Raw genomic sequence first — 21,683 nt, 5'->3', positions numbered from 1 at the left:
CTGCCCAGGCTCCCTGCAGCACTCTCCAGACCCAGAAGCCCATCTACCAGCCATGAGCAGCCTGGCAGCTGTGTACCACAGGATCTGGGGAGTGAGAAGGACTCCAGGAGCAGGCAGCTGCTGTCAGAATAGGGTAGAGAAGGAGAGTGCGCAGGAGGCCAACTCTGAAGTCTCCCTCTTCTTTATTTCAGGTCTTGCTCTTCTAGGTGATGGCTCACCACTTCTGAGATCATTTCAAGATGGATCCCTACCTAGAGATGCCTGCTGCTGTTCCTGTAGCAGCCCGAGGAGCAGCTGAGTGAAGAGCCTACCTAGAAGAGGAAAGGCCTTTCTGGTAGAGGCCTAGAGGTGTGGCATGGCTCGGGTCTTCTGGCCCTTCCATAGAAAAGATGCCAGTGTACCTTGGGCACTGATACCTCCTAGCAACACTGTGAGGGAGATGTCTTCTCCCACCTCATGAACTCAGTGGGGCTCAATGAAAGGCGTGGGTTTTGTCCTTGTTACACACAGAATAGTGGGGAGCTCAGCCTTCCCTGGACCTGCATTTCCCCACCCCCTCTGCAGTCTTTGTGACCTGGCAGGACATTGGGGTTGGGAGGAAGTGGAGAGCTGCCAGGGGACCTAGGGAGAAAGAGAGACCATGGGGTAGGGAAGCTGGGCATCTGCCTTTCCTTGGAGTGATATGGAAAGTCATGTTGAAGACGGGAATAGCTGTGGTGGGGGACAGAGAAAGGAGTTTCAGTCCCCTGGTAAGCCATCTACTCTCAACAGAGCCAAACATCCCACCTCAGCAGAGTCTGAGCATGAGTTCCTGAGCAAGTCTGTGGTGCAGACCTCTCAGGTTGGTGATAGAGTGGTGGTGATGATGGCTTTGTGGTTTGTAAGGTCAGGGTACAAGCAGGAGAGTGAAGAGGTTGAGAACCTTGGTCCACATCTCTGTGTTCTGAACCTTAGGGGCCTAGCCCTGGAATCACATGGAGAAGTATCATATAGATAGATGGCTTTAGGACAGTCCAGGGGGTTCTGGGTGGGGTGTCGAAATGGCCAGGAATGACTGAAGGGACACCCATCTGCTATTTCCCTCAGCTCTTCTGGCACGGATAGCTCAAGGCCCATGTATCCAATTCTGGGGATGGAAACCTTAATAACACTAGGCAGCCCCAGGGACGGAGTGGCCTGGGTGCCCATTAAGAGTCAGGGACCCAGATGAAGATCTCCAGTTCTCTCACTTTAGGTGCACAGACTGAAAAGGTGGCTACTTCGTGTCCCCCTGCTGTTTCCCACAGCCCAGGATGGATACCTTTCTTCTGCCAAATTTCATTGAGTGGTCTATGTATGTATAATTACATGTGTGTTAACATGTTTATGTTTGGGGATTGCATGATTGAGGAGGAGTTTCACAGGTGTCCTGTTCTTCCTGTAGAAGAAGGACCTGGACTTAACTTGGAGAAATGGGTCCGAGGCCCCGCCTTCTTAGACCTCCCAGTCCAGAGAAGCCCCTCCCTGCTCATGCTCAGGCATGGACTATGGTGTGAGGTCAGAGGCACTGGCATTGGACTGGATTCTGGGCCCAGTGGTGTCAGTCAGAACACGGGGATAGAAGGAGGACTCAGCTTTGTGTTGGTGTCCCATTCTGGCCCTGAGTAGTCTGAGCTTCTGCGTTCCCCGCCCCCTGGGCTACCTTTGTTCCTCCATGGTGCCCTTGCTGCGTGATGGGGTGGTGATGCACTTGATTTCCTTGCAGTCTGCATTGCAGGCAGCGGAGCTTCAATCAGTTTGGAGACTTGACCTGGATGAGCGTGCATTTCCATGTGTCATGAACTCTGCACTGCCAGTGTTGTCTGGTCAGAGATGCAGTCCCTGATGTTGTCTCTTGTTGTTGTCCCCCAAAGTTAAAAGAAAATCCTCGAGTTCAGTACACCAAATACTGCCTGGACGCCTCCTGTTTTTCTTGGGTGCCATACCGTACCTGGGTGGGGAAGTGGGTGGGGTACGGGACAGCAAGCTCCAAGCCCAGAGGGTCATCCAGAGCTGAGCAGGGAAAGTGCAGCTTCAGAGCTTCCTTCTAGACTGTCCTTGACAGGACCACCACCCTCTGCTCCCCTCCACCAAGTGGGCGACAGTCGAGCCAGGCCCTGAAGGTGGCAGTTATCCTGTTCAGTATTCAGAGAAAGAAGATGAAGCAAAGGTTCTCTTTCATTCCAGGGTCCGGACTCAATGTGTTTAATTCAAGTTGAACCTGGAGAGTGAGGCGAAATGAAACAGCGCTCTGCGGGCCACTCTGTGATGCCCACAGACCCATCTGCAGTAGCAGGCGGTAAAGCCCTCACTGTCTTTTGGCCAGCAGCTTGCGAGGGACTCCTGAGGAGACAGAGCACCCACCACATGCTGGAGCTGCATGCCTGCTTTTCTCTCATGGCTTTATCTCGGTTCTGTCAGAGCTCCATTCTGAGGGGTCACCAGAGAAGCCAGAAACACTAGGGCTGAGGTGAGGTGGGCCTTAGCAAGAGGACAGTGGAGAGGGGCTGGGAGAGGTCAGATAGCAAGGCTGTAAGAGACTCACTCCCCTGTGAGGGCTGGGAAAGAAACAGTCAGGAGGCCAGGAAAGGGAACATAAAGCTCAAGTGTATTGTGGGAGACTAGAGAAAGTCAGGAAGTTTTTCTGGGAAGATGGAAGACTAAAGCAGGACAGGGGGCTCAGGGGCGCTGGAGAGTAGGACAGGAGACTTCAGGGTGGTGTAGAGCAGGATAGGGGCTCTGGGGTGCTGTAGTGATGGACAGGAGAGTCTGGGGCGCTATAGATAAGGACAGAAGACTCTGGGGTGCTGTAGAGCAGGACAGGAGACTCTGGGGGTGCTGGAGAGCAGGACAGGAGATTCTGGGGTGCTATAGAGCAGGACAGGATCTCGGGTGCTGTAGAGTAGGACAGCGGGCTCTGGGTGCTGTAGAATAGGACAGGAGATTCTGGGGTACTGTAGAGCAGGAGAGGAGATAATGGGGTGCTGTAGAGCAGGACAGATTCTAGGGGTGCTGTAGAGCAGGACAGGGGGCTCTGGGGTGCTGTAGAGCAGGGCAGGAGATTCTGGGGTGCTGTAGGGCAGGGCAGGGGGCTCTGGCGTGCTGTAGAGCAGGACAGGAGATTCTGGAGTGCTATAGAGCAGGACAGGGGGCTCTGGGGTGGTTTAGAGCAGGATAGGAGATTCTGAGGTGCTGTAGGGCAGGGCAGGGGGCTCTGGGGTGCTGTAGAGCAGGACGAGATTCTGGGGTGCTGTAGGGCAGGACAGGAGATTCTGGGGTGCTATATAGCAGGACAGGGGGCTCTGGGGTGGTGTAGAGCAGGATAGGGGCTCTGGGGTACTGTAGTGATGGACAGGAGACTCTGGGTTGCTATAGATGAGGACAGAAGACTCTGTGGTGCTAGAGCAGGACAGGATACTCTGGTGTGCTGTAGAGCAGGACAGGAGACTCTGGGGCGTTGTAGAGCATGACAAGAGACTCTGGGATGTTGTAGAGCAGGACACTAGACTCTGGGGTGCTGTAGAGCAGGCCTGGGGATATGGGGTTCTGTAGAGCCAAACAGGAGACTCTTGGCTACTGTAGAGAAGGACACAATACTCTGGAGTGCTGTGGAGAAGGACAGGGGCTCAGGGGTGCTGTAGAGCAGGACAGGAGATCTGACGTGCTGTAGACCTTGCGGAATGTACAGGAATCTCGACAAAGACAGAAAGCTTAACAGATGCCCAAGAGTCTCTTGAGAACAGTAGGACGCTAGGGAGGACTGAAGGCTGGGGAGGAGGGCAGAAGTGTGGAGTAGAAGATAGGAAGCTCGGGGATGTACGGTTCTGGGATGAGTAACAACAGGCTGGGGACATGGTAGCATGCAGGATGATAGGTGGACTGAGAGATTCAGAAGACCAGATAAAGGGCAGGAGGCTTGATGAAAGGTTGGGTTGTGAGGAGGGTCATTGAGTGGGCCTGAATTCCAGAGAGGCAGGCAGGAAGCTGCAGGGAAAGCAGAGGGCAGAGCTAGGGGATAGTATGCTAGGAGGACAGAAGGCCTGGACTGAGGGCCATACTCTGAAGGGAAGGTGTCTGCAGAGCAACATGGAACACTGAGAAAGATAAGCTGGGGAGGAAGCAGGCAGGCTCAAGGGACTGGGCAGGGCAGAAGGCTTAGGGCTGCAGGACAGGCTGAAGGGGAGAGTGGGGGGCTGGGAGAGGGCAGACGGGTAGGGAAGGTGGTAGGAAGCTGAGAAGGAACACAGCGGAGTAAGGGGTGTGGTAGGAGGAAACGCAGAACAGCATGGCAATGCAGAAGCCAGGTGACATGGAGGCTATGAGGCTGGGGAGATAAGAAGAGGAGGGCCAGATGAATGAGGGAAACAAGGCTGAAACTGAGGAGCGGGCTGACAGTCAGTTGGAGGCTGGGAAGGGACTGGGGAGATGAGAGGAGAGGGACGAAGACTCTGGGGAGGTGAACAGGAGGCTGTGGGGAGGACAGCTGGGGAGGAGGACAGAAGACTGAGGAGGACTGCTGGGGAGGAGGACAGAAGACTGAGGAGGACAGCTGGGGAGGACGACAGAAGACTGAGGAGGACAGCTGGGGAGGACGACAGAAGACTGAGGAGAACAGCTGGGGAGGACAACAGAAGACTGAGGAGGACAGCTGGGGAGGACGACAGAAGACTGAGGAGGACAGCTGGGGAGGACAACAGAAGACTGTGGGGAGGACAGCTGGGGAGGAGGACAGAAGACTGTGGGGAGGACAGCTGGGGAGGAGGACAGAAGACTGAGGGGAGGACAGCTGGGGAGGACGACAGAAGACTGTGGGGAGGACAGCTGGGGAGGAGGACAGAAGACTGTGGGGAGGACAGCTGGGGAGGAGGATAGGCTCTGGGGAGGACAGCTGGGGAGGACGACAGAAGACTGTGGGGAGGACAGCTGGGGAGGAGGATAGGCTATGGGGAAGACAGCTGGGGAGGACGACAGAAGACTGTGGGGAGGACAGCTGGGGAGGATGACAGAAGACTGTGGGGAGGATAGTTGGGAAGGAGGATAGAAGGCTGTGGGGAGGACAACAAGACTGGGGAGGACAGAAGACTGTGAGGAGGACAGCTGGGGAGGACAACAGAAGATAGTGGGGAGGATAGTTGGGAAGGAGGATAGAAGGCTGTGGGGAGGACAGCTGGGGAGGAGGACAGATGGGAAGAACAGGAGTCTATGGGGAGGACAGATGGGGGAGGCCACAAAACATGGAAGGACATGAGAAGGCAGAAGGAGACTTGGGAGTAGGGAGGAGGCTGGTGAGCATAGTCAGATGGTAGAAGATGGCAGAGGATGGGTGGGGACGGCAGCAGAATTCTCTGGGAGAGCTGAAGGACACCAGGGGAGGAGAGGAATCAAGGGGATCTAGTAGGAAGGTGTACAGGAGGCTGGTGTGCAAGGCAGGAGGTTTTGGGTGGAGGGTAGAGAGTGGGGGACAGGACTCTGGGGGTAGCGGGGGTTCGAGAGAAAGAATGCTGGAGAAGAGAAGTGAGGACTCAAGGGTTCTAGAAGAATGGGGAGGGTCACATCAAAGCCAAATGGTAGGAAGTAGAGGGCCTCGCCTGGAGAGGATAGTAGGAAGAGCCTGGGAAGTAGGATGAGGAAGGCCAGGGAGCAGGGCAGAATTCTGAGACAATGACTGGAGGGTGAAGAGGAGGGCCGGGGAATGGAAAGGACATGAGTACTAGGAAGAGTCCAAGAGTCTGGGCCGAAGGCCATAACCCTGGGAGAACGCCAAGAGGAGCCTGGGGAGTTTGGAAGGCTATAGGAGGATGAATATACGTACAGCAGAGTGGAGAGGAGGAGAAATGATGAGATGGTTGGTAGCTCATTGGGGAAGGAGGCACAGGAAGGGTATAATGGTGAGCAGGACAGCAAAGGGTGGAGGAAGAGAGCAGGAAGCTCAGATGTTCACTTCAGTAGAGGTGAAGGGAGGAGGCCAGGCACCGGAGGGTGGTGGGGATGCAGGTATCTTAGAAGGGAGTTAGAAGGATGGGGAGGAAAGTTGGAGCTGAGGACAAGATGTTGGACGGGAGAGGAGACTAAGGAGAAGAGACAAATGGAAATGTCACGAGACACACCAAGAGGTTAATATAGTGAGGAAAATGGACAGAGTATCACAAGAATAGAGAAGACCTGGAAGGAAGTGAACTGTTTGCTATGTGACTAGTGAGTGGGAACCAGAGGCTCTGGAAATTGAGAAGCCTAGGGAAAAAGAGGTTCATGGGAGAGAAGTGTGTTCCTAGGGAGAGTAGAACACTGGGGAGCAGAAGCAGACCAGGGCACCTAGGAATCTAAGTACCAGGCCAGGAGGATCCAAATGAAACCGAGCAGATGGAAAACAGACAAATGGCAGCATGTCAGAATGCCAAGGACCGTGTAGACGGCTGGGTAAAGTCCACTGTCTGGGTTGAGATGTCAGGAACTTGGTGGAAAGAGGGCAAATTATTGGGGAGGAAGGCAGGATTCTCAGGAATTTTGGATCAGAGACTGGGGTAAATTAGAAATCTAGGTATCAGGGCTGTGTAGGGATACTAGAAAGGAGGGAGGAACGTGAGGAGGATGGTGAGACTGAGGAGGAGGGCAGGAGGCTCAGGGTATGCTGAGGAAGACAGAGGAAATCAGGAGTTTGGGAGGATGAGTGGTTGGCTAGGAAGATGACATGATAGCTAGGGCGAGCCTGTACTCCAGGAGTAGAGTGCCTGAGCTTTGGGATCGTCTGTGTGCAAGCACGACACTTGGAGGTGAGTATAGAAGCATGGGGTAATTCAGAGGCTGCCCTGGGACACAGTGCTCTTGAGGAGGGCAGGATACACACCAAGAGAGAAAATATTTTGGGGTATGGCAGTTGGTTCATGGAGACGCAAGAAGGCTAGGAGAGCTTAGAAGGGCCGAGAGGACAGGACCCAGGAGGAGACCAGGAGCTGTGGAGACAGGAGGAGGCTGAGGAAGGAACAGAGTGAGGAAGAGGAAGGTCACATGCTTAGCAGGATAGCTGGACCGAGATGCAGCAGAGAAGAGCATCAAAAGGATTGGAGCAAATGACAACAGGAGAGTTCAAGTATTGTACAAGGAGGTTGGGAGTCTAAGAGGAAGGCAAGCTGTATGCTGCAGAGAGGCTCATGTAGCATAGAGGGTGGACAATAGGCTGCGTTACGTAAGAAGGCTGAAGATGAGGGTGGAGAAGAAGGGTGGAATCAGGGATATCTGTGGGCACCAAGAATCAATCAAACCTGGGGTCAGCAGGAAGTACGGGATGAGTCCAGCTTAATCTCTGCCAGAGGGGGATTGGCTCCTATGAATGACAAGATGGCTGGAAGGGGCAGGAAGCTAGGCAGGAGGACAGTACGATGTGCAGGCGATCAGGAGACAATGTGTGAGGGAAGGAGAGTGAGGATGTAGGCAGGAGGATGACGGGGATGATGGGAGGCCTGCGTTTGACTGGAGGCTGAGGGGATCAGGGTGAACAGTGAAAAAGAAAACGCATCGGTCAGGGCCAAAGGCTCATAGAACGGTGGGGGCAGCTGTACAAGAGTGGGCTGGAAAACAGGCCCTCAATTTCAGACAGACCAGGAGAGTCAGGGCTGAACAATCTGTCTCCACACTCAGGACAAAGGTTTCCTCTTCCATAGGCCAGAGGTTTGATGCCAGACTCCCACATGGGGTGCACAATGTCTGCAACTCCATTCTAAGGGCATCTGAGACATTCTTCTTCCCTATCCTGGGACCAGGGATACAGTTGCTGCTTACAACATACACACAGGCACTCACAGAAAATTTGTAATGATTCTTGAGAGCGGGGCTTTACTAATAGGGAAGAGTTTAGCCTACAGCTGCGATAGGTGGAGAACCAAGTACTGGGGGAGGTTCTGGTGAGGGTGGGATTCTAACTAGGGTTTAGAGGGGGATCTGGGGAGGCAGGAGTTGGAGTAGAGGGAAAGGAGTAAGGGGCAGGCTACAGTGCTGTGGTAAGGGAAAAGGCTTAGACTAGGGAGGAGGGAAGGAGCCCATAGAGCGGGCTTTCAGGATCAGAGCATGAAGTAGAGTCTTGGGCAAAGAAGTCCTGTGTTGAGGTCAAGTTGTCTATTAGTAGGTCAAGAAGCAGTGGAGGGAGCTGGGGTGGGTGTTGGACAACTTTGATGTCAGCACTCGGGAGGCAGAGACAAAAGGATCTCTGAGTTGTAGGCTAGCCTGGTCTACAGAGCATTTCAGTACAGCCATGGGTACACAGAGAAACCCTATCTCTAAAAACGCAAACAAAATAAGCATAGTAATCAGCAGCAACAGAGAGACAGGAGGGCAGAAAACTGGGGTTGAGTGTAGCAGGTTTCCAGAGGTCCCTAGGGACATGGGCAGGTTAGTAGCCTGTGGAGGAAGGATATCAAGAGAGTTGTGGGCTGGGACTGAAGGGCAGATGCTCCTGAGGTGCTTAAGAGGGTTGGGAAGACAAAACGATATTGAGTTTATGCTGCTAGAAGAGAGGAGAATGGGGATAGGGATACGCAGATTCCTGGGGACTATGTTAGTTGGACCACAGGAAGGAGGGCAGGAGATGGATTGTAAGAAACAAAGGAAGAATTCAGGAAGGAACTGGGTGAGCAGATGTCAGGAGGAGGACAGGAGGTTGGAAGTGATAGCAGAAGTCTGGAAGGTTGGAAATGCTGTTTTGTGGGGTAGGAATCTCAAGAATGGGTAGGAGGCTTGGGAAATTAAGAAGAATGGAAGGGGAGGGAGTTCCTGGAGAGACTAGGCCACACACTGAGTTCCAGAAACAGTCCCAGAGAGACTAGGACACACACTGAGTTCCAGAAACAGTCCCAGGGTGTCTAGGAATCTGGGTCCCAGGCTATGAAGATCCAGTGGAGTCTTAGCCAGTGGAGGGCAGAAATGTCAGGAGGAGGTCGTTTGCCTACGGACATGGTAGCTGGCTAGGTAATGGCCAACATTTGGTTTGAAATGTTGGAGGCTCAGAGTCACAGAGCAAATGGCTGGGGAGGAGGATCAGGCCTCCAGAGTCAGAGGAGGAAGTAAGGCAGAATTCTAGGTCGCAGGCTGTATAGGGAGACCAGGAAGAGGGAAGGCATCTGGGGATTACGGCACCACTGCTCAGGAGGACAGGAGTCCAGGAGAAGACAGGCTATTGAACCGGAGGAGAGCGGGCTAGGAGGATGACAATGGCCAGGCTGAGCATAGGTCCCTCAGTGGGGAACACGTTTCTGGGGCTTTAGGCATCTGTGAGGAAGAGCAGGCTTTGGCAGAAGCATGGAAGCCTGCTTGGAAATTAAGAGACTGTCCAAGAGCACAGTGCTGTTGAAGTGGGCAGGACACTCATAGGGAAGACAACAGCCTGGGGGATGAGACAGGAGGTCAGAGAGACATAAGAAGCCTAGGTGGCCAGGACAGGGTGGTATGCAAGGGCCAGGGATGGGGAGAGGAGAGAGAGTAGGGGACTAGAGATAAGAGGCACAGCACTAGAGGCGAATCAGAGTACCAAGAGGACAGGGCTGCAACCACGAGGAGAGTCTAGGAGATGGGCAGCAATCAGAGCAGGGGAGTTTGGATGATCTACATGGATGATAGAAGTCTTGGAGGAAAACACGCTGCAGTCTCAGAAGGGGTCATGAAGCAGAGAGGGTCGGCACTAAGCTGGGTTTCTAAGAGGGATGCAGATGAGGGTACCGAGAAGCTTTCCAGGGACGGTGAAAGCAGGGAGGAGCAGGAAGCCTGACATGAGACCAGGGAGCTCTCTGCAGGAGACTAGGAGGCTGGCAGGAAACAGCAGAGGCCTAGGCAGGAGGATTGCAGTATGTGAAAGTAAGCAGGAAGCAATGAAGGAGGGAAGGACAAGTAGGATTTAGCCTGGAGGCTGAGTGAATCAGGGTGAACAGTGGCGGGAAAGACATGTAGCAGAGCAGGCAGAGGTTCATGGGACAAACCACAATTCCAGATAGACCAGGAGATTCTGGGGCCTGACATCTTGCTCTGCTCCTCCACAGGCCCAAAGTTTGATTCAGAGGATCCACATGGGGCTCCCAACAATGTGCGACTTCAGTCCCAGAGGAACGAGGGATGTCTTTCTTCTACACTATCCTGGGACCATTTGTGCACTCTGCTGCTAAGATCATGCACATAGGCAAAGTGACCACTGAAGGAAAATTCATGGTTTTTAAGAGTGAGGAAATTTGCTGGGTGGTGGTGGTGCATGCCTTTAATCCCAGCACTCAGGAGGCAGAGGTAGGTGGATCTCTGTAAGATTGAGGCCAGCCTGGTCTACAGAGTGAGTTCCAGGACAGGCGCAAAGCTACACAGAGAAACCCTGTCTCGAAAAACAAAACAAAAAACAAACAAAAAAGAGTGAGGGAATTTTACTTATAAGGAAGAGTCTCGTTTAGGCCTGTTGGAGCGCTGAGTACTGGAATGAGGAGCTGTTGTATGGTGGTATTTTAAAAAGCAGATAGAGGAGGACCTAGAGAAGGGGCAAGAGGAGGAAGTCTTGGACAGTTTAGAATGTTATGGGAACCTAATAAGCCTAGTGTGGACAAGAGAAGTTGCCTGTGGAGGAGAGGACTCCAGGGACAGAGCATGAATTTTGGAGGCTTGGGTTTGGACACAGAAATACCCCGAGGGTGGTAAGATGTTCCTTGGTAAATCTGGAAGCTGTAAAGGGCACAAAGTCTGGGCAGGAGGACAGGGGAATTGGCGTGAGGGTGGTAGACTCCAGGAGGTTCCAAGGGTCAAGGGGAGGTGAGTGGACTGGGCGGGGGTGGGGGGATATCTGGACCGTTGTAGGCTGAGCATGAGGACTAGGTGTTCCTGGGGATTGTACGAGGCTGTGGGAAGACAGGGATGGTGAGGAGAGGCTAATGGAAAAATCCGAACCAGAGTAGGGAAAAGCAGAATCTTTGGAACATGTTAGCTGGTGTAGGGGACGAGGCAGGGGAAGCAGGGATCGCAAGAAACTAAAGAGGAACGCGGGAGGGGCAGGCATGAGCTGGTATCATTGGCAGGACTGGGAGATTGGAAGTGAGGACAGAAGTCTGGAAGGCTGCAAATGTTCAGTCTCAGGGTGGGATGCTTGATAGGGCAAGCGAGAAGGCTGGGAAGACACATGAGGAGGTGGGACACCGTTCCAAAAGCAGTCCCAAGGTGTCTGGGATTCTAGGTATCAGCCTAGGAAGATCCAGTGAGAATTAAGAGCCAGGGGGCAGAAAGGAATAAAGTAGGTCAGCTGGCTATGGCTTCCTGGGTAAAGACCAACATCTGGGTTGAAATGTCGGGGCTCGGCGGTATGAGAATAAATGGCTGCTGTGGAGGCTATGGTTTCGGGACTCGTTGGTCAGAGGCTGAGGGAAGGCAGAAGTGTAGGCGTCAGGGCTGTGTAGGCCAACCTCAAAGAAGGACAGAAGTCTGGTGAGGATGGTAAGACTGCTCAGGAGAACGGAAGGCCCAGCGTATGCCTAGGAGGCCAGAGGAGAGGGGCATTTAGACAGGGGTCAGAGCGGACTAGAAGGATAACACTATGGCCTGTGTGAGTGTAGGTTACCAAAATGGAGGGCAAGAGAGTAGGGGCTGTGGAGGCTGGGGGATGCACAGTGAGCTCATGGGAGCGTAGAATCCTGAGGACAACTCAGAGACTGCCTGAAGGGACAATGCTGCTGAGGCAATCAGTCATAGGACAGAAGATTGGGGAATGAGGCAGGAGATTCAGACACTGGAAGGCCTGAAGGGAAGAAAGGCACAGGCCAGGGAGCAGAAGAGAAGGCTAATAGAAAAGGAGATGGCTAGGGGAGGGCAGAGTGCTGGAGAAGAGGGCAGCTGCACACAGGGAGGTGGAAGGAGCAGAGGGAGTTCGGGCGTTTCACAAGGAGTTGAGGAGTCTGGGGAACACAGGATCAGATGCTGTGGGATTGATTGCCTAGGGTATCTGAGGATAACCAGGAAGATTTGCAGTAGGCTGGAGTAGGAAAGAAGGATGGGAATGAGGGCTGCAGGGGAGAGTCCCAGCCTTGGGAGAGAATGAGCAGGAAGCCTGAGGAGAGGCCAGGGGGTTGTCAGAAGGATGGGGATGACCTGGATGGATGGAGCATGGCAGGAGGGACAAGATGGCTAGAAAGGAGGACAGGAGTATGTGGAGGTGAGCATGGAGCACTGTAGGATGAAAGGAAGGCGACAATGTGAACAGGAAGATGGGCAGTGGAGTAGAAGGCCTGGGGTTTGGCAAGAGGCTGAGGAGGAGGGAAGGGAGCACGGGGAGGGGGGGGGGTAAAAGAGCTGGGGCTGAAGAAGAAGCCTCACGGAAAGTTTGGAAGAGCAGTCGACACTCTTAACCTCGGAACCATCTCTCCAACCCCAAGACTAGGCAATTTTTAGTAGCAGGGAAGATGTTGCTTTACTGCAGTGAGAGTTGGATGCTCCGGTATAGAGCAGGAAAAGAAATAGGGACGAGAAGAAGATCTGAGGATGGGAGGAGCCTTGGGAGGAGATTAGGAAGCCAACTGCAGCTTAGAATGCCATAGGAGGGTGATAAGGCCAGACTAGGGACAGGGGAAGGTGCCTGTAGAGGAGGATTTTCAGTGTCAGAGCATGTGCAGGGGGTGCAACGTGTTTAGACACGCTGGGAAGGAGAACAAGAAGAGAGGAGGTTCAGGGGAGGGTGCCAGGTGGTGGCAGATTCCTGTGTGCAACAGTAGGGGGTCAAATAGGCTGGGGAGGACAGCAGGAGTGTGCAAGGTTGGGGATGGGGGCCAAATGATCTGGAGGAGAGTAGAGGGCTGTGGGAAGGCCGAAGGATGATGATGTCAGGGGGCAGAGGGTGTGTCAAAGGAGGATGGTGGGGAGGACACGAGACAGGAGCAGAACAAGAAGCTGAGGGGGGGGGGGGGGCAGGAGGACCAGAGGCTGAGCAAGTGTCCTGAGGAGGGGCAAGAGGCTGCAGGCGATGGCAGAGGTCTGGAGGATTGGAAATGCTGGTGCCGGGAGCAGGACGATGAGGGAATGGTAGGAGATGGGGTACGGGAGAGTGACAGGAAGGACAACAGGAAGGACTGGGGATGCAGGAGCAGCCAGCCCCCAGGAGCACAGGAATCCCACGGTGGGCTGGGAGACGAAGGCAGAAGACTGGACTGGAGGTCAGGTGACAGCACAGGGTAACTAGCCAGTGAAAGGACAAAGTCCAGAGGGAGTTTTTAGCAGGCTGAGGGCCAGGTGAGGATATGGCTGCAGAGGAGCCAGGAGGCTTGGGGCTGCTGGGGAGGAGACTGAAATAAGGCAGCTGTCCAGGTATCTGGACTGGGTAGGGAGAAAGGAGGGCAGAAGCCTGGGGAGGATGGACGTTTCTGCTTAGGACAACAGGAAGCTTGGGGAGCTTAGGAGACCAGGAAGTCAGCATGTTGAGAGAGAGGGACATGAGAGGAGCCCCCCCCCCACATTGGAGGGGAGGAGGCTGCAGGGAGGTGGAGGGAGTTCCCAGGAGGGTGGAAGCCTGGGTGGAGAGGCCTGGGCAGATGGAAGACTGGGAGACATTGAAAGGTTGGAGGGCAGAAGAACAGGGAAGATGGCAGGAGCCAGGAGGGAGAACAGAAGGCTGATGGGTGAGAGCCTAAGGGAGGGCAGTGCTAGAGAGTAGGGCAGCGTTTTGGGCAGGATAGCGAGAGGACAGGGCAGCAACAGACACAAGTGTCAAAGGGAGCGGAGGTCATGAGGGCAGGGAAGGTCAAATGTTATGCCAGGAGGACAGCAGTCTGAAGAGAAGGCAGGATTAGATTCTCCTGGGAGGATGTTGAAGCAGCGAAATTAGCCACTGGGCTAGAGTGGAAAGGAAGACTGGGGAAAAAGGATGGAGGAAAGTTAAAGCTGTGAGGGAAAGCCTGGGAAGGTGACAGCAGGCTCTGCAGGGTGGGCGGAGGCTCAGATGGATGGCAGCCTGCAGGAGAGACAGAAAGAAGGCTAGAGAGGAGGGCAGGGTGCGGAGGCCAGTACAAGGCACTCTAGGAAGTAAGGGTGAGGATGTGAGCTGGAGAATGCGGGCTTAAGGAGGCCCTGGTGGATAGGCTGAGGAGGTCAGCTAATACAGGGGAAGTGAAGAGAGGTTGGGGGGCAGGGGCAGAAAGCTCATGGGAAGGTGGACTCTAGCTACAAGAAAGAGCCAAAAGTTTGGACCAACTGGGAGAGTTTGGGGCTGGAGACATGGCTCTGCAGTCAGGACAACTTTGTGCTCCTTTAGAGGACACAGGTTTGATTCAAAGCACCCACACGAAGGAGGCTCACAATCATCTTTGACTCCAGTTCCAGGGATCCGATGCTGTCTTCTCACCTCTCCTAGGACCATGCGTGCATTTGGTGTTCAGAACACATACAAGCAAAGTCTCCATGCACAGAAAACTTTTCTATTAAGGCTTCAGCATGGGGAATTTTTAGTAATCGGGAAGAGATTAGTTTACTCCAGCCATGGTTGAAACACACAGTACAGAAGGAGGATCTGGTGTAGGGTGCGATACCAAGCAAGGCACAGAGGAGGGCATGGGAAGGGAGCGGCTGAGGAGGGCAGGAAATCAAAGGCGGCTTAAGATCCTGTGCAAGGAAAAGACGATGCTAGAGAAGAGGGCCGCTGTCTCTGAAGGAGGATGTCAGTATGAGGGCATGGGTTGGAGGCTCACGAAGAGCTCAAGAGACTCATTTCATAGTCAGGAGCTGGGGAGGTATGGTGGTATTGTGTTCCCCAAAATATTGTGTACGCTAATAAATTTATCTGGGGTCAGAGAGCAGACAGCCACTAGATACAGAGGCTAGAAAATGGTGGCACCCACGCCTTTAATCCTAGCATTCCAGAGGCAGAAATCCCTTTAGATCTCTGTGAGTTCAAGGCCATACTGGAAACAGTCAGGCATGATGACTCACGCCTTTAATCCCAGGGAGTGATGGCAAAAACAGAAGGGTATACAAGGTGTGAAGATCAGAAGCAAGCAGCATTTGGCTGGTTTAGCATTCAGGCTTTGGAGCAGCAGTTCAGCTGAGATTCATTCAGATGAGGACTCAGAGGCTTCCAGTCTGAGGAAACAGGATCAGCTGAGGAACTGGCGAGGTGAGGTAGCTGTGGCTTTTTCTGCTCCTCTGGTCTTCCAGCGTTCACCCCAATACCTGGCTTTGAGTTTGATTTGATTAATAAGACCTTCTAAGATTCCTGCTACAGGGAGGGCTACAAAGACTGGCTGGGAAGAGCGGAGACTCAGGTTAGTGTAGCAGGCTACAGGAGATCCTGAGGTGTATGGGGATGTGAGAAGACTTAAGACAGCAGGAGGATTGGATGCCGTGGGTTTGGGGATGTGTCTGAATGATCTGGCAGAGGACAGGAGGATGTGGGAGGACAGAAGGACGATGATGTCGTGTGTCTAGAAAGGTGGGAAAGAGTATAGGGGAGGATGGAGGTGTGGGCAGGATGTGTCTGGAAGATTGGCAATCTTGGGGCTGGGGTCAGGAGGCTCAGTAGTGGGTCACAGTCTGACCCTCGTGAGAAGGCTTGGAACAAGGGAAAGAAGTTCCCTGAAAGAGCAGAACATCGAGGGCCAGAAGAGTTCCCAGGGTGTGTAGGGTTCTGGAAGTGAGGTTAGGATGGTCCAGTGGAGGCTTAGAAGATGGAGAGCAGAAGGCTAAAGAGGTCAAGTTGCTAAGGGTAGGATAGCCGGCTGGGGAGTGGCAAAAATCTGAGGTGAAATGTCAGGCTGAGGTTCAATAGAACAAATGGCAGGGGAGGAGGGCGGAAGGCCCAGGACTGGTGACTAGGAGTCTGAAATAAGGCAGAAGTCTAGGTATCAGGGCCCTGTAGGGAGACCGGAAAGGGGGACAGAGGTCCTGGGGGAATGGCAGGAAGTAGGGGAATGATTCAGAAACTGTTCTAGGACACAGTGCTCTTAAGGAGCATAAGGCAGTCACACAGAGGCCAAAGGACTGGGGAGTAAGACAAAGGGGCAGGAGAGGACCAGGAGACAGGGGAATCAAATGCTAATGTATGAGTAGGAGGCAAGTGGAGGGCCAAGCCTGGGAGAGGAGATGGCATGCTGGGCAGCAGCTAACAGGAGGATCAAGATGAAGAGAGGGCTGAAGGCTAGGGGTGGCACAGTGTTTGACCTGGAAACGAGTTTGAGGGGAAGGTGGGATTAGATGCTCCGGGGATGTTAGGCACTGGGCTGATGTAGGAAAGAATGGGAATAAGGGCTGAAGAGAAGGGTTGGTCCCATCACCAGCCCCGGGGAGAGTGGAGGGCAGAGAGCCTGGGCAGAGACCAAGAGGCTCTTAGCAAGATGGAAGAAGGCTCTGATGGATGGTAGGATGGCAGGAGGGACAGAATGGAGGCTAGGGAGGAGGAGGTAAACAGGAGGCACTGTGGGAGGGAAGGAGGGTGAGAAGAATTCAGGGTGTGGCAGGAGGCTGAGAGGGTCAGGATGAACTGTGGAAGAGAAGATAGGTTTGAGGGAGGATGAAAGGCTTAGAGAAAAGTGGGGGCCCGCTGGAGGAAAATGGGCTTTAGTATAGGGCCACAAATTCAGATAATGGGAGAGTCTGAGGCTAGACATCTGTCTCAGCACTCAGGACAACTGTCTGCTCCTCTGTAGGCTGGAAATTTGAGTTGAAGTACCCACATCACCTCACAATAATCTACAACTCCAGTCCTAGGGGATCCAATGCTCTTTGACCTATCTAGGACCAGGAGTGCACTTGCTGTTTTGAACACACACAGAGGCCAAAGGCCAGACAGCCACTCACAGAAAATTGTAATGATTGTTAAGAGTGGATCCTTTTTACTAATAGAGAAGAGTATAGATTGTGCATATGATGGTTGGAGAACTGAGTACTGAACAGAGGCTCTGATGAGGGTGGGATCCTAAACAGGGATTTGAGGAGGATCTGGGGAAGATGGGATTCTGAGAGAGAGCAGAGGAAGTCAAGGGCAGTTTGAGATGCAATGTGAGGGTAATGAGTCAGAGAGGGGGACCAAGGGAATGGGGAGACTAAGACCAGGTGATTTGGAGTGTTGTAGAAGGATATTAGAAGTCAGAGAGAAAGGTAAGACACACGCTGCAGAGAGGTTTATTAATCAGAATGGAAACTAGACTGGGTTGGCCAAGAAGATGGACAGAGCAGAACTCCGAGGCTTTCAAAATCAGAGCATGAATTGGAGGCTTGGGGTGGGCATAGTCATCTGTGGAGGAGGGCAAGGTGTCCGTTGGTAGATCCAGAGGTGGTAGAAGGACACCAAGTCTTGGCAAGAGGACAGGAATCTCTGGGTGAGGGGAAGGGGCTCCAGTAGGTCCCAAGAGCCATAGGGACATGACTAGACTATGTGGAGGATGTCAGGAGTGTTCCGGACTGGGTATGAGGGATGAGTGCTCCTGAGGAGGGTAGGAGGCTCTGGGAAAGCAGAAGGATGGTGAGGAGGAGGAAGACAGGGAAATACAGGGGCCTGGGGAACAGGTCAGGAAGATGATGGGAAGGAGGGCAGGATGGCCAGGGAGTTGGGAGATGTCATGAGGAGGCGCAGGCAGGAGGTTGGAAGGGTTGGCAGAAGTCCAGGAGATGGGAAATGTTGGGTCTAGGAGAATGATGCTCTAGAGAGGAAAGGAGTTTGGGCAGGGAAGAAGGCTGGGATGAAGTTCTTGGACATAAGGCCACTGGGTTCCAGAAGCAGTTTCAAAGTGTATAGAAATGTGTACTACTAGGGCTGGAGAGATGGCACAGAGGTTAAGAGTACAGGCTGCTCTTCCAGAGGTCCTGAGTTCAATTCCCAGCAACCTCATGGTGGATCACAATCATCCATAATGAGACCTTGTGCCCTCTTCTGGCCTCCAAACATACATACATTCACAACACTGTATATGTGATAAACAGAAATGTTGTACTACTAGGCCAAGAAAATCCAGTGGAGGCATTAGAATGGAGGGCAGAAAGGAGAGGATATCAGTTGGCAAAGGGCAGGGTATCTGGCTGAGTAAAGGCGAGCATTTGTGTTAAAATGTCAGTGTCAGGGTTAAGAGAAGATGCCCGGGGAGAAGGGCAGGAAGCTTAGCACTTGGGTTGGAGGCTGCGGTAAGGTATCATGGCTGGGGAGGAAGTCCAGGGAGAATGGCAAGACTCTGCTGGAGAGGACAGAGGCCCAGGGAGTGCCTAGGAGTCCAGGGGAAGATGGCTATTGAGAAGGAGGAGAACAGGCTAGGAGGATGGCCATGGCCAGGCTGAGCATAGGTCCCTGCAGTGGAGGACAAGTGTTTGGGGTCTTAGACTTGTGTGTGGAAGAGCAGGTTATTGACAGGAAATGCAGTGACTATCCGAGGGCACAGTGGTGCTACAGAGGCCAGGACACTCACCAGGAACACAAAAGACTGGGAAGTACAGCAGAAAGTTCAGAGAGACCTGAGGCGAGGAGGGCAGACGGGCAGGGACTATGGACAAGAAAAGATTATGGAACAGTAGGAGGCTGGGGGGCGGGCAGAATGCAGGACAGAACGCTTGGCAGGACAGACAACAGGAGTCTGCGACTGTAGGCCAGAGGAGGTCAAGAGGATCAAAGTGACTAATACCAGGGGAATTCTGGTGTTGGACAAAGAGCTTAGGAATCTGAGAGGAAGGCCAAATGCGTGCTATAGAGGAGAGGATCGTGAAGCAGTGCTGCTGGGCATTGGGTTGAGTAAGAAGGATGAAAATAAGGGACAGAGATAAGGGCCCCTGCACGCAGGAAGAGTCCAAACATGGGGTGGTCAGGAAGCCTGAGAAGGGGCCAGTGTGCTCCGCCCCCACCCACCCCCACTCCAAGGGAGGGGAGTGGCTCATATATGTGGTAAAGTGGCTGGAAGGGGCAGAAAACTAGGCAGGACGATGACGTTTGTGATGGGAGGCCTGGGTTTGACTGGAGGCTGAGGGGATCAGGGTGAACAGTGGAGGATGAGACACATGTCAGTGAGGGCAGAAGGCTCGAAGAAAAAAAGTGGGCTGGAGAACAGAGACACACAAGTTCAGTTAGACCAGGAGACTCTGGAGCTCCTTCCTTCACATGCCTGCAGTTTGATGCTAAACATGCTCATGGGGTCCATAATGGTCTGCACCTCCATTCATTCCCAGGGGAAGTCAAGCACTCTTCTTCCCTATTCTGGGACCAGGCATGCAGCTCTTGCCTAGAACATACACATAGGCAAAACAGTCATTCATGGAAAATTTGTAATGATTGTCAAGAGGACAGTTTTTACCTGTTAGGGAAGAGTTTAGCCTACACCTGCTATAGGTGGAGAATCAAGTACTAGGGGAAGTTCTGGTGAGGGTGGGATTCTAAATAGGGTTTAGAGGGGGATCTGCCAGAGATAGGAGACTTGGAGAGAAGGGAAGAAATCAAGGGCAGCTTAGGAGCCAATGCTAGAGTAATGAGCCTAGCTTAGGATAGAGGGAAGGTGCCTCGGGTGCGGGGCTGGGAGGGTGGAATTCAGGCTGAGATCATGGATATGAGGCTCCTTAGTGGGAAAAGATAGCTGTGGAAGAGGGTAAGGTGCCTGTAGTTAAGTCCAGAATCTGGAGGGGTGCAAAGTCTTCCCAAGAGGTCAGAAGGCTGAGAGTGAAGGTAACAGACCTAAGGAGGTCCGGAGTGATAATTAGGTGCTTAGACTGGGAAGGCTATAGGAGTGTTGGAGGCTGGTTATGAGGGCCCAGTGCTGCTGAGCAGGATACGCAGCTCTGGGGAGGCAGGAAGATGGTAAATACAGAGTTCCACAAGGGAAGAGAATGAGGATGGGGGAAAACAGAATCCTGGGGAACAGGTTAGGGAGGTGCAGAAGACACAGTGGGACTGCAGGAAACTAAGGCAGAATGCAGGAGGGAGGAACAGATTTCAGGAGGGCCAGGAGTTTGGAAGTGATGCCAGGAGGCTGGAAGGTTGGAAAGGCTGGGAATGTGAGCACAGGATGCTAAAGATAGGGCACTTAGTTTAGGGCCTATGAGGAGGAGGGAAGGAAGTTTCTGGGGGAGAATAGGACACTGGGTTCTCAAAGCAGTCCCAGAGGCTTAGGAATCCGGGTACAAGGCAGGGAGGATCCAGTTGAGACTACGCAGGCATATGGAAGATGGGAAGAGGTCAGTTGACTTGAGACAATGTAGCTGACTAAGTGAAGGCCAACTTCTGGGTTGAAAGGTGGGAGGCTCAGGGCAAGAGAACAATGACTGGAGAGGAGGAGACAAGAAAACAAAAAGGACTTGGGTCAGAGGCTCCTGTAAGTTCAAAGTCTAGGTATCAGGATTGTTAGGGGGGCCATAAAGGAGGAGAGAAGTCTCAGGAGGATGGCAAGGCTCTGCTCAGGACAGGAACCCAGGGTGTGCCCAGGAGTAGAGAGTAAGGCAGACTTTTGAGGAAGATAGCACTAGGCTAAAGGCAGACTGGACGAGCAGAGGTCCCTGCAGTGGAGGACAAGTGTTTAAGAGCTTAGGAGTCTGTGTGGAAGAGCAGGCTTTGACAGGAACTCCAAAGCCTGGGTACAAGTTCAGAGGGCATAGTGCTGCCCTTGAGGGCAGGACACTCAGCAGGGGGCAAATGGTAAGGCATGAGGCTCAGGATGACATAGATGGGAAGGAGCAGAGCAGGAAGAGGGTAGAGGCTATGCAGAAGAGAAGGCCATGGGAGAGTAGGCTAAGGGAAGGGGGCTGCAGAGAAGGCATATTGGTGAAATTATTAAGGCCACTCCGCCATTCCACGTAGTGAAAAGGGAGGTTTATTTTGTGGGGTAGCTTACAAATGAAGGGATAGGTTGCAGGGTCTGGGAAAGGGATGGCGCAGTCTGGCAGTCTTCTCTGGAAACTCTGCTGGGTCTACCTCCAGGGTCCTGGAACCAAGACAAACCTCTCCTCTCGATCCTGGGTCTTCAGCGTCCTCCCTCAGCCCCATCTTGTAGGCGTGACCATTACCGAAGCCTCAATGGGGGTGGAACTTCCAGGCCATGGCTGGAATGGCTACCCACTACAAAGGGCCACATGTTTAGCAGTTTACCAGTACAGGGCAGCAGCAGAGAGGAGGATCAAGGGGTTCCCAAAGAAGGGGGCCAGGGGAGTTCTCAAGTTTGGCCAGAGTCTAGGAGAAGGCAGGATTAGGGCTGCATTAGGTCAACAGGGCATCATAGCCAGCTGGGGTGGGAGGAGTCAGATGCTTTGCTTCAGAGCCAGAAAGCTAAGCACAGCCAGGTAGGCCCAGGGAGTTGGAAGTGGCTTCGATGAATGGTAGGACTGTAGGAGAGGAGAGAAGGCTGGAATGGAGGACAAGAACATGTGTAGTTCAGCAGGAGGCATAAGGAAAGTCGAGGAGGTGGAGGATGTTTGCGGGAGGCTGGGGAGGAAATGAGGAAGTGAAGACATGGCTGAAATGAAGACCACGGGGAGGGAGGGCCAAAGGCCCATGGAAAGGTAGGAGCCTGGGAAAAAAGAAGGCTGCAGAGTAGTGTCAAAACTTCTGACAGTCAGGGGAAACCTGGGACCAGAAAAATGCCTCAGCACTTAGGAAAACTTGTCTGCTCTATAGGACCCAGGTGCAGCTCAACGCCCTCTTCAAAGTCCTGGGGAGCAGCCCTTCTGCCTTCTTCTGGTCTCCCCTAGGGCCAGGCAAGCATTTGTGTAAGGAT

The 21,683-nt window shown here is 53.2% G+C and overlaps 1 protein-coding gene across 6 annotated transcripts in view; it reads left to right on the top strand.

Annotated features, from left to right (window-relative positions):
- LOC118574316 (small integral membrane protein 10-like protein 2A) overlaps positions 1-21,683 on the top strand; it is a 23,116-nt gene extending 1,433 nt beyond the window's left edge. For 2 of the 6 annotated variants that reach the window (XR_004943718.1, XR_004943717.1), the window contains exon 3: positions 192-1,967. The gene's annotated coding sequence lies outside the window, so the exon portion shown is untranslated. Of the gene's footprint in view, positions 1-191; positions 1,974-2,205; positions 2,489-21,583 lie in introns of those variants that run through there. The other 4 variants (XM_036175159.1, XR_004943716.1, XR_004943715.1 and 1 more) reach the window with 4 other exon arrangements.

This window comes from Onychomys torridus, chromosome X (assembly GCF_903995425.1).
Source record: "Onychomys torridus chromosome X, mOncTor1.1, whole genome shotgun sequence".
In the NCBI taxonomy this organism is placed as follows: Eukaryota; Metazoa; Chordata; class Mammalia; order Rodentia; family Cricetidae; genus Onychomys; species Onychomys torridus.
Note: the sequence above shows the minus strand (reverse complement) of the source record. Positions and strands in the feature narration are given on the sequence as shown.